Source organism: Wyeomyia smithii, chromosome 3, assembly GCF_029784165.1.
Source record: "Wyeomyia smithii strain HCP4-BCI-WySm-NY-G18 chromosome 3, ASM2978416v1, whole genome shotgun sequence".
In the NCBI taxonomy this organism is placed as follows: Eukaryota; Metazoa; Arthropoda; class Insecta; order Diptera; family Culicidae; genus Wyeomyia; species Wyeomyia smithii.
Window position 1 is genome coordinate 56,827,083 of NC_073696.1, and position 13,674 is coordinate 56,840,756.

A 13,674-nucleotide genomic window follows, 5' to 3' on the forward strand; every position below is an offset into this window, starting at 1 on the left:
CTTACACGCAATATAAGATATTCATTGAAAGTTCACATTATACTGAAAACAAACGTTAAGGCTTGGTTTCTCCATTGATAAATATATTTATTCGAAAATAGGTCAATATCAATTAAAAGACGTTTACTCTATTTCAGCTATTTTAGGGCAAATCAACTAAAAAGTATAGGTACCAGAATTGTTGGTACTAGAATCAATAAGTGATAGATGGAAAATGTAAGCAGTTCGACAAAAATATGGTTGCCATATCTCCATTTTTATTGACAGCATTTCCAGAAATTTGGGTGTGGAACTTCTCGGGGCAATAACCACCACATTAAACCGATCAAATGCGATGCCTTGGTGTTGCATTGGGATGGCAGAATCGATGAATTTCAGTAAAGAATCGGTGTTACATAAGCGATAACATGTTCAGGTAGGATGCTTCAGTAACTGGCTGGTGATTAGTCAATGAATCAGTGACGATTAGGAGACGCGGCTCACGAAACGTCGGTTTAATCTGATTGGAAAATGCAACTTGCGTAAAGCGATCAGCAATCGGCCCGCTGTCGTAACGGACGAGATGAAATAGCAAACACTTCACCGGAATATTCAATACTAAGGCATGAAACATGCTGAACGCCAACGCGACCGATCGGGTGAGATTCTTGCCGTAGGTTAATGAACAACTCTACTCACGGCTGTTTATTAACCTTCGGCAAGAATCTCGCCCGATCGCTCACCTTGGCGTTCAGCTTGTTTCAGGCCTAACAGAAAACCAACCCGGTGGCATCACTTAGGTTTACGTTCAACACGAGTGAAGCCAGCATTACCTGGATCACTGGATCAGTTTTACATGTAATTTGACAGCTGATTCACCGAAACACGAAAAAAGCAGTGTTCATACGTGCATACAGTATCGGTGTTCAGTGGCAGTGTGCTTTTGTATTGTTTTCGAGTGATGTACTTATTGCACGAAACGTCGAGTGCTTTGCTTGATGAAACAAAAAAAATGCGTTGCTTTATTTTCAGGGGGCCCTTGTGGCTGTCAAACTCCATACATCTTCCATCTAACACTCATTGATTCTGATACCAGCGATACCCACTTTTTGGTTGGTTTGCCCTAAAACAAGTGAAATAGAGTAAACGTCCCATTTCGTCGGTAGACTTTTTCTCGAGTAAATGTCATTTTAGATGCGAAAAAACAAGAGCTCAACATTTGTTTTTAGTACAATGTGCAATTTCAATGAATAAGATAAGTTTTTGTAAGCATTTGAAATGAAATATTACCGCCGTGATGAATTTATGATTGGTAGGCAAAATGTTGACGTTTGTAGGCCCCTGATTATTTTAGAATGTAACAACGTTTATTCTTGCCGATTGCGAACGGCGGTGTTTCCCTGCAGTCCGGCGGTGTGTGCCTGCAGCAGCTGACATCGCGCGTTGATTTGAGGAATAACATTTCAACGTACGTGTGAAAGAAAGAGCATATCAACGCCACTTTTAAACATTTACAAAGCTAAGCTAAGCTTTTTTTTAAAGAATTAAATTGATTCAAGCGCATAACTCTGTGCAACATATTTTATGCTTCGCTCGTTGCGCTCACACTGCTGTGTGAACAAACCTTCAAAAACATAAATGAGACTAGCGCCACTGTCTTTCACGGCAGCTTCAGGAAACAAGGCCGATGCCACTCGGTTGCTTCAACCAAGCCAAACAAAACAAATACACTAAAGTCGCTTTTTACGCGGGGGTTACGTGCCGCGTAAATTCCGGAATCCGCGTGAAAAAAACGCGTAAATTCCGGAATCCGCGTAAAAAAACGCGTAAATTCCGGAATCCGCGTAAAAAAAACCGCGTAAATTCCGGAATCCGCGCAAAAAAAAAACAGCGTTAATTCTGCATTCCGAGTGAAGGGAAACCGAAATCCGCGCAAAAAAAACCGCGTGAATTCCGGAATCCGCGTAAAAGACGACCTTAGTGCATAAAGAAAAATATCGATAAAATATCGATATCGGCGCGCAATATCGATTGAAATATCGATGCTGTTTTTGATATTTATAAAGCAGATATCGATATTCTATTTTTATTATAGACAACTCTAATCGAAGCCTCGTTCCTCGTGCCAATATCGCCAATTACAATTCCCTGTAGAGGGTAAATATTTCTGAAATCAGTTTTAATATAAGTAAGACTTATCTTGTCAAGAGGAAGGAGTCTTATTGAACCTCGTTCCTCCTACCAACACCGCGTCACAATCACAAATCCGCTGAAGAGGCACTCAATGCTACACCTCTGGTCAGGTTTATTATGAGTAGGACTTATACTTTTGTCAAGAGGAAGGAGTCTTATCGAAACCTCGTTCCTCCAGCCAAGACCGCGTCATAATTACAATTCCCTGAAGAGAACTATTATACGTTACTCAGAACAGTTTTATTATAAAAGGGACTTTTTTGTTAGGATGAAAGACAGCAAGGGTACTTTAGAATTCAGCTTCACCCTTCCTATGTAGTGGAGAGCCTGAGAATTAACCCATGTTAAAGTCCTTTGACAACCAAATGGCCTGATTCTACTAAGATTCGAACCCACGACCACTAGCTTATCAAAGCGGACTCTGTAACCTTGCGGCTACGAAGCTCTCTTGGTCCGCGGGTTGGTTCGTATGGTTCGTGTGGAACGCTGCGATCGAATGAGTGGCCCGCTCAGCCTTGGTTAGCTAAATTAATCAGTTGCTACTCTGCCAGTTAAAAAAGGCTCCACATTTTCCGAATATTGGTGGACGCATAGCTAACTTCCCAAGAAATTGTTGTAAAAATGAAGGAAATCCGGTGGAAACTGACTGAGTTTAAGGCATTTGAAAGTGGATAATTTCCGTGACGGTTTTCGGTTTTTCAATTCGTACCCCTATATATGTTGCCGTAAGACGCAATTCTACATCAAAATAATTATCTAAAACTCTACCGAAGAGGCTATGCCGATCAAACAAGCTGTTCAGTAGCTAACAATATTTTTATCATCAATAGATTTTGAATCAACATGAATAACTGATATCATAAGACGACCCTCTTTATCAAAAAGGAGCAACTGTGCAAAGTTTCAGCGAAATCGGAAATGATCTATCAGCATAAATTTGCGAAGAAGCGTGGACTGCTTCTAGTGCTAATTTTTTTGCTGAAAATATTAATATATCTAATAAGTTCTTTTTTGCTAAGCGTTATCAATTCCCTACAACTCGTTCCTCGAAAGTTTTTTTTATATAGCTAACGATACTTAAGTGCTGAGCTACAACACTTTAAATCAAAGTTTAATAGAGCAAAATTAATGACTTCCAATTTCTTCATACATTTTGAACAGGACCACCTCTACGACACACACTGTTTCCAAAGCTGAAAAAGGTGATCGAATTTTTTTTCATGCAAAAAAAAAATGATTTTAGAGATGTAGTGTGTTTAGCAAAGTTCTTCCATCAATTATTCTACATTTTGTAGAAGTTGCAATTTTGTGATTATTCCCTAAAATAGAGATACGAATTTTACTTTATTGCATATAAACATCTTTGACCAAGTGTCAAATATGAAAATTTTGAGCCGGTGTCGAACGGTTTTTGATTAGTACACTATATAACGGTTCATGTTGAACTTATTCAATCATCACCAGCAGATATACCACAGACATACAGACGTACCACGTAATTTATTTTCATGGATCAAAACAACGGTCATTTCAAATGAGTTTTAGTTTTGCGAAATATTCCCGTCGCAGCTGTGGTGGCGCTGATGTGCTTTTTCCCTTTGAACTCAATTGACAGTTGTCGCACGCCTTACCCCCAAAACAGCAGAAAGGCGTCTTAGGGGAGATTACCTTCCCAGTAGTTTAATTGGCCAAAACACCTTGCTGGAAACATCGGAGATTGCGAGTTCGAGTCCGGTCTGGATGAGGAAACGTCTTTTTAAAATCTAAAGGCTACACTGCACACTATTTCCAAAGCTGTAAAAACGTGAACAAAATCTTTTTGACTCAAGAAATTCATTTTGGAGTCTTAGAGTCTTCTGAAAAGTTTTTCCATAAATTATTCTCCATTTTTTAGCAGCTGAAATACATTTTTTCTCATTTTTGCAACTAAAAATCCAATTTGCTCGGCAAAGTTGTGACACATTTAATGATAAAAAATTTTGCCGATATTTGCGGTTTTTGAAGATATCTGTTGAACTAATTAGAACAATTAGCAGTATTTTAATAAAAATTCTCAATAACTACAGTTAATGATATTTGGCCACTTCAGGTCGTAGCCATCTGAAGTTCAAAATGAGTTTGCACATAATTTTTGGTATCTGGCAATTATCCTGGTTCTAGAAATACTAATGTAGACTAATATTTTACCATTTTGAAAAGTTTTCCAAAAACCAGAAGTCGCCATCCTGGAATTCTAGATGGCGTCTGGGGTGATTTTCAGCCTTATTAAATAATATTTGGGAAAAAAATAAATGTTAGCTCCCATGCACTTTTCGTGTTCCTTATTGGTCCTATAACAACTCTGTAACTTTTCAGATCGATCGGTGGAACTATATTTTTGCGCCCGATTTTAAAAGTTTCCATACGATTTTATATGAGAAAATCCACTTTTTTAAAACTTATTCTCTAGAGATGTCCAGTTGGCTCCTAAAAATATATCTATACATGATATTTGTAGGAAATTATTCTGGGAAAAACTTTCCTGAAGACCGTAAGGGGCCGTTCAATAATTACGTAAGAAAATAGGGGGAGGGGGGTGTGCAATTTTTTTACACTATCTTACAGGGGAGGAAGGGGGGTAAATTGATTATCTTACGTAAAAAAAAAAACATTTTTATTGCAGTTGTTCAAATACCCATGTTCATGAAAGCGTGGACGGTAAAATTCATGGAAGGAAATTACGGAATTACCCGAATAAAGGACAGAAGAGGAAACGAAGTACTGTGCTTGCTTCATAATGATAAAACTAAAATAAAAAACTATATATGCTGGCAGTAAGATCTTACTAGGGGGGAGGGGGGTATCAAAAAATCTTACGATGTCTTACAAGGGGGAAGGGGGAATCGAAAAAGTGGAAAAATATGCTTACATAATTATTGAACGGCCCCTAAGGCGCTACGATGCTTGTAGAAAAAGTTATTCACCCAAAACTGATTGAATGTGTTAAATTTTTCCAGCAACACTGCTACAGCATGTTGTTATTGCAAATTTGCTTAAGGATGAGAAATAATTTCGCATGGAATTAAGCATCAAGGTGTGATTTTTGCTCATACTATCTTCGAAGAAGCCTCCAAAACAAATTTCACGCGAAATCATTTCTTATCACATGGTTAAATTTGCTACACCCGCATAATCAAAAACCATTGCTGAAGTACTGTACTTAATGAAGTATGGTAACTGTTCGTGATAATATCTTTTATCAGTTATTACTATACTAAATTGAATGACTTAAACTATTGAGCTACAATATTATATTCACATTCTGTGCCGAACACGCATCAGTATCGGACGTGTTTGGTGATCGCTCCGATAGAATATAAAACAAAAGACGTGTGAACAAGTGTTGGCATTGTTTGCCTGGTCGAGTGAAATAAATCCGGGTTCAAGGTCGCGCCTTTGTGTAACTGTTTCGCATCGTGACTGCCAGCTGGTGCGTAAGCCGATTTGGCTGCTGGCTGAATTGTGCTACAGCAGTGGACGAGACACAAAAGAGGAAAAAGAAGAAGTCATCAGTTGACAGTTGAGTTGTATCGCTGTGTGGAGTGATCTCACACCTGGCTCGCTGCTGGTGGCTGTTTGGTGCAGCTGTATTGGTGCTGCTGGCTGTAACGGCTGCAACTTCGAACGATCGGACAACCAACCTTACTGGAAGGGAGAAGTAAAAAGGTACGTGCTCTTGTCGGCGCTAGTGCACTAGACTTAGCGGGATGGATGTAGATCCCTCGCCTCCCGCGCCACCATCCCCAACCCCTCTGACCCTGACCCTTCTGTTACCCCCTCCCCTGTTCATTCTTCAGTCCCCCCTCGCCCCAGGCTTTTTTTTTTTTTTTTTACCCAGGCTTTACCCAGACGGAGCCCAGGGCAGCTATACTGTCTATTTTCGGCCAAAGGCGGGACCGAAATCGAAACAGTTGAACCTCTTGCAGATTTCTATAGACCTGACGAAGGAGTACAAGGCCGTGACCGAAATTTCCAAGGTCCGGCCTAACAAGCTCCGTGTCGTGGTCAGTAACCTGAAAGAGGCCAACGATATAGCCTGCTCTGCGCTCTTCACATGCGAGTATCGCGTTTACATACCCGCCGAGACGTGGAGATCGACGGTGTCATAACCGATTCGAGTCTGTCCGTCGAGTGTATATTGAAAAGTGCCAAAGGGTGCTTTAAGAACAAAACCTGTCCCGATGTAAAGGTGCTCGACTGCAAGCAATTGCGGTCAGCATCGATCATCGGTGGCAAAACAGTATACACTCCGTCAGACTCGTTTCGAGTTACGTTCGCCGGGTCAGCGCTACCAAGCCACGTCTCGATCCACCGGGTTCGTCTCCCTGTGCGATTTTATGTGCCTCGCGTCATGAACTGCCTGAATTGTAAGCAGTTAGGCCACACCGCTGCCTACTGCTGCAATAAGGCACGTTGTGGCAAGTGTGGGGAGAATCATGCGGATGATTCCTGCAGTAAAAATGCTGAAAAATGCATTCACTGTGGGGAGAGTCAGCATGAGCTCTCGACATGTGCGGTGTACATGCAGCGCAGGGATAAAATAAAGAGGTCTCTCAAAGAGCGTTCGAAGCGTTCTTACGCTGAGATGCTGAAGAAGACCGTTACCACTTCTCTCATTACATCAAACCCTTTTGATCTGTTGTCCTCTGATGAAACCGATTCTGACGATTCACCAGCGGGAACATCTTACGCCAATCCTGGGGAGTCTAGAAAGAGGAAAAATATTTCCTCTCCTAAACTTCTCAGAAAATGTCCTAAGATTTCTCAAAGTGAAATGAAAGTTACAAACAAACCAAACAGTGCTGCGGAAAAACCGAAGCAAACTCCTCCTGGGCTTGCAAATTTTAAGTCCCAGAAGGAGTTCCCAGCACTGCCAGGAACATCTAAAACCCCAGTTGTTCCTTTTGCACTCCCAGTTGATGAAACAAACTCTGAATTAGTGAAATTTTCTCACATTGTGGACTGGATTTTTGAAACTTTCAATGTACCCGATCCAATTAAAATTTTTCTTACAGCATTCCTCCCAACAGTTAGATCATTTTTGAAGCAGTTGACTGCCCAATGGCCCCTCCTTGCAGCGATTGTATCCTTCGATGCCTAATTCAACTGCGTATATGAAGGATTCTATCTCTGTCTTACAGTGGAATTGTAGAAGTATTTTACCAAAAATTGATTCGTTTAAAGTTTTGATAAATAAAAACAAATGCGATGCATTTTCCCTTCGTGAAACTTGGCTTACTTCAAATATTGATCTCAACTTCCATGATTTTAATATTATTCGCCTTGATCGAGACACCCCATATGGAGGAGTACTTTTAGGGATTAAAAAGTGCTATTCTTACTATCGTATTAACCTCCCCTCGATTCCAGGCATCGAAGTTGTCGCATGTCAAATGACAATACAAGGTAAAGAGCTTTGTATTGCCTCAATATATATTCCTCCCAGAGCACAGATTGGGCAACGGCTGCTCTTTGATTTGATAGAACTTCTTCCCTCGCCACGTTTGATTTTAGGAGACTTCAACTCTCATGGTGTGGCTTGGGGTTCCCCTTACAATGATAACCGCTCCTCTTTAATCTATAACCTTTGCGATGACTTCGACATGAATATTTTAAACAACGGTGAAATGACACGTATCCCGAAACCTCCAGCGCGCCCAAGCGCTTTGGATCTATCCTTATGTTCGACGTCGCTACGGTTGGATTGCACATGGAAGGTAATCCTCGATCCTCACGGTAGCGACCATTTGCCTATTCTTATTTCAATTAATAACGGGTCAACTCGCATGCGACCAATTGACATTCCGTATGACCTCACACGGAATGTCGATAGGAAGTTATACGAGGAAATGATTTCAAAAGCGGTCGATTCGATTCAACATCATCCACCACTTGAAGAATACAACGTCCTCGCGGGCTTGATTCTCGACGCCGCGTTGCAAGCCCAAACGAAGAAATATCCCGGCATAACGATTAAAGAACAGCCTCCCGCTCCGTGGTGGGACCAAGAGTGCTCCGATGTCTACACGCAAAGATCCGACGCGTTTTTGGCCTACCAGAAGGGAGGTATACCTGGCGACTATTTACGGTATCCGGAGCTTGATAACAAGCTTAAAAGCTTGGCTAAAGCAAAGAAACGCGGATATTAGCGTCGGTTCGTGAACGAGACGTCGAGGGAGACATTGATGAGCACTCTTTGGAACACAGCCCGAAGAATGCGGAATCGCGTAACGGTCAACGAAAGCGAGGAGTCTTCAAGTAGGTGGATACTTGATTTTGCCAGGAAAGTATGTCCGGACTCTGTTCCTGAGCAAAATATTGTTCGCGATGCGTCTCCGGGCCACGACGCGATAGAATCACCTTTTACGATGGCAGAATTTTCAGTTGCCCTCCTTTCCTGTAACAATAACGCCCCTGGGTTAGATAGAATCAAATTCAACTTGTTGAAGAATCTACCCGGCAATGCCAAGAGGCGCTTGTTGAACTTGTTCAATAAGTTCCTGGAGCAAAACATTGTACCGCAGGATTGGAGGCAAGTGAAGGTGATCGCCATCCAAAAACCAGGGAAACCAGCTACTGATCACAACTCTTATAGGCCGATTGCAATGCTATCCTGTATCCGGAAATTGATGGAAAAAATGATACTCCGTCGTTTAGACCATTGGGTCAAAAGGGTCTGCTTTCAGATACTCAATTTGGCTTCCGCCGTGCCAAAGGGACGAATGATCGTCTTGCGTTGCTTTCTACAGATATTCAGCTGGCGTATGCTCGCAAAGAACAAATGGCGTCTGCGTTCTTGGACATTGAGGGGGCTTTTGATTCCGTTTCTATTGACATTCTTTCGGGTAAACTTCACCGACAAGGATTTTCTCCAATTTTAAACAATTTTTTGCACAATTTGTTGTCCGAGAAGCACATGCATTTTACGCACGGCGATTTGGCAACTTTTCGCATTAGCTACATGGGTCTTCCCCAGGGCTCATGTTTAAGCCCCCTTCTTTACAACTTTTATGTAAATGACATCGACGCATGTCTGGCAAATTCATGCACGATAAGACAACTTGCAGACGACAGTGTAATCTCTGTTACAGGAGCCAAAGCTGCCGATTTGCAAGGACCATTGCAAGATACCTTGGACAATTTGTCTGCTTGGGCTTTACAGCTAGGTATCGAATTCTCTCCGGAGAAGACTGAGATAGTAGTTTTTTCTAGGAAGCATGAACCTGCTCAGCTTCAAACACAATTAATGGGTAAAACGATTTCTCAGGTTTTGGTACACAAATGTCTTGGTGTCTGGTTCGACTCTAAAAGCACCTGGGGTTGTCACGTGAGGTATCTGATGAAAAAATGTCAACAAAGAGTGAATTTTCTTCGTACAATAACCGGACAATGGTGGGGAGCCCATCCAGGAGACCTTATAAGGCTTTACCAAACAACGATATTGTCTGTTATTGAATACGGGTGTTTCTGCTTTCGCTCCGCAGCAAACGCACATCTGATCAAACTGGAGCGAATACAATATCGTTGTTTGCGTATCGCCTTAGGTTGCATCCAGTCGACCCATACGATGAGTTTGGAGGTCTTAGCTGGAGTACTATCATTGAAAAACCGCTTCTGGAGCCTGTCTTCTCGTATTCTTATCAAATGTGAGGTCTTGAACCGTCCCGTGATTGAAAATTTTGAAAGGTTAATCGAACTTAATTCTCAAACCCGTTTTATGACATTGTATTTCAATCACATGTCCCAAAATATTAACCCTTCTTCGAATATTCCAAATCGTGTCGACTTATCAAATACTTCTGATTCTTCTGTGTTTTTCGATACATCCATGATAGAAGAAACTCGTGGAATCCCGGATCATTTACGCGTGCAGCAGATCCCCAAAATTTTTTCCAATAAATATCGAAGCATCAACTGCAACAATATGTTCTACACTGACGGATCACTTCTTGATGGGTCCACTGGCTTCGGTATTTTCAATAACAATTGACCCGTCTCCCATTAACTCGATAATCCTGCTTCTGTTCACGTCGCAGAATTAGCTGCAATTCAGTACACCCTAGGGATTATCGAAAAAATGCCCAAGGACCATTAATTCATCTTAACGGACAGTCTCAGTTCCATTGAGGCTCTCCGATCGATGAAAGATGTTAAGCACTCTCCGTATTTCCTGGGGAAAATACGGGAACATCTGAGTGCTTTATCCGAAAAATCGTTTCAGATTACCTTAGCGTGGGTCCCATCTCACTGCTCGATACCGAGCAATGAGAAAGCGGACTCTTTGGCTAAGGTGGGCGCAACAAACGGTGATATTTATGAAAGACCAATTGCCTTTAATGAATTTTTCGCACTTGTACGTCAGAATACGATCATCAGTTGGCAAAATGCTTGGACCAGAGGGGAACTGGGAAGGTGGTTACATTCCATAATCCCCAAGGTGTCGACGAACCCGTGGTTCAAGGGGTTGGATGTAGGTCGGGATTTCATTTGCGTGATGTCCCGGCTTATCACTTATCACTATAGATTTGACGCGCATCTCCGTCGTGTTGGGCTCGGGGAATGTGGTATCTGTGCCTGTGGTGAGGGTTATCACGACATAGAGCATGTGGTTTGGTCATGCCCTGTACACCGTGACGCCAGGTCTAAATTAATAGCTTCCCTGCGGGCCGAAAGTAGGCAGCCGGCTGTTCCTGTTCGTGATGTCTTGGCAAGCCGTGACCTATCCTACATGTCCCTTATATACGTTTTCCTGAAATCCATCCACGCCCCAGTTTAGTCCTATTCCCTTCCGCCTACATCCAACCAAACGACAAGAACACGTTAAGACCCCGGATCCGGAAACAGCAACTAGACCCGCACGATACTCTCAGGTCCCGAGGGAGACAACCCAATATGCCAGTCAATAATATCTTGGCCCAGCAGCGGAACATATTCAATAGGCTGCTTACCTATGGCGATAGAAAACCATCAAACAACAAATCAGTGCTTTTAATGCAAAACAATCTAGCTTTAAGTTAGATTTAGTTTCAGCTCGTAGTCGGCAGCGAGGATAAAAAATTTGCTTTTAGTTATTAAGATACTTTAGAAAGTAAGCTACCAGATATAATTGGCGCCGTTAAACATTAAATTGTATTTGTGCCGTGTCAAATTAATTATAGATGATGAAAAAAAAAATTATATTCAGTATCCTCAAATAGGATAGTGAGCACTAATTGTTCACCACACCTTCAACGGTTGAAGCTCCATCGAAAAACGAAGAGATATCTTCCAGCAAACGCTGTAGTCGCAGGTTTTTGTCAAACTATAATGGAAGGTAATCAAATTGGTCACAAATCTTTCGGTTTCAATATTTATACAATATTTATACAAATGATCTTCACTTCAAAGCGAAAAAGAAAAGCAAACAGTCCACTCAACCAAAATGAACCTCACCGAAACACTTTTTCACTGACACTGACCGATGCCTTGACAATCTTCGTTACCTGATAAACTGATTTTGTTGTCTTGCTTCCATCGCATGAAATATAATGAGGTGTTTTGACAGGTCACTTCCTTGCGAAAAGCGGGCAGGGAGAACTCTGAAAGGATTGTAAAAAACTGACGTTTATGGATGCTTTTTTCACTTTCACTCAAGAGTGTCAACAAATATCAACCCTGGCTACATGGCCGGCAAGTGATGATATCTGCAGGTGAAAAACAAAAACATCATGTTTTTGCAAAAAATAAAGAAATCGCCACTAACAATCTTTATAATATTCAAAACAATATCACTATTCCACGAACGATTATCAGAATATCCAGCTTTTTACGCACCATAATGGCGGACTCTATAATGAAAAATTCGTAATATGTTACCTACCCTTTTGACAACTCTGCTCACGTCAGTTTGAGTCTTCATGTGTTTCGCAAGAAAAACAATTAATCTGGCAACATTAATGTTCACAAATTACGAACGCGTATTATAGCACCCGCCATTATGGTGCGTAAAAAGCTGGATAAATCAATATAAATATACCATTCATGAAATGCTACCTGAACAACTGGAAACTACTGCAAAATAACATATTTATACTGTTTGAAGAATAGGTTTAGTACAAAATTTTGGATTATTAGTTTACCATATCGTGTATAATATCGAAAAAAATATGTTCGGGAAATTCGAAAATCGCTGTTTTTGAATAGTAACCATACCTAACGCCTAGTTTATCAAATGGTTATTTCTCAGTTTACTATAAACTAGATGGTCAAAACTGAAGCTGATATGGTATGTAAATGGTTATGTGACTTTTTCATAAATGATTAAGATACTATACGGGAAACAATTCGTGTATGGTATTTGTTTATGCGGGGCAGCAGCATGCTGTAGCAGTATTGCTAGAAAAATTTCAATGGGAAGCCGTTCGTCATATATTCAATCAGTTGGAGGGAAATAAATGTTTTTACAAGCATCGCAGCGCCTTACGGTCTTCAGAAGAGTTTTTCTCAGGAAAATATCCTACAAATATCATGTACACATATATTTTTAGGAGCCAACCGGACATCTCTAGAGAATAAGTTTTGAAAAAGTGGATTTTCCCATATAAAATTGTATGGAAACTTTAAAAATCGGGCGCAAAAATATAGTTCCACCGATCGATCTGAAAATTTACACAGCTGTTGTAGGATCCATAAGAACACGGAAAGTGCATGGGAGCGAAAAAATAACAACCTCACTTTTTCTCATATAACCGTGTCTCAGTCTAGTAAATATCCTTCCGATTTCGAAAATACAATAGGTATTTATTATTTTATATTTGGTATTTAGGTTGTGTTCGGGCCATTCCGCAGCCAAATACACCTTTAAAAGGATAATATCAATAAGGTCAACTGCGTTACGGAATTTAATTATAACTTCTTGTGAATCTAAAAAAAGGCATAAGTTGCTATCGTTCACATTACAGTACGAAAGAAAAATATTTTATCTGCGAATTGCTTCCACAATAACACATGAAATGTTCAAAAACCTAAAAATTATAAGTTGATTTTCAACGGAAATTCTATGTCGATGAATTAACCACAGGTGCAGTAACATATATGGTAATAACTATGGCAATAACTAACAGTCCTGAATGACTTGACTGATAAGTAGCAACTGGACTTAAAAAAATTTTAAATAAAGATTAAATTCATAATAAAAAATTGTCGATGAAAAAAGCGTTGAGTATTCAGGTTATAGAGTAGACCTGTGAAGGTTGTGGATCGTGTAGGTTGTAAATATCCCATGTTCACACTTCTCTTTCTTCCTGAGAGGTTCAAGGATTTCACTGGCTTCATTGCCTTCATTAGCCATAATACTTCCTTATTTTTCTCTTTAAACTTGCATCATTAATTAAAAAGTGGTTGATAAAAAATTCATTTTCGCTTGCTGACTCAAGAAAACTGTTGATAAAATAAAATATTTACCTCATAGTGTTGCTGGTAATC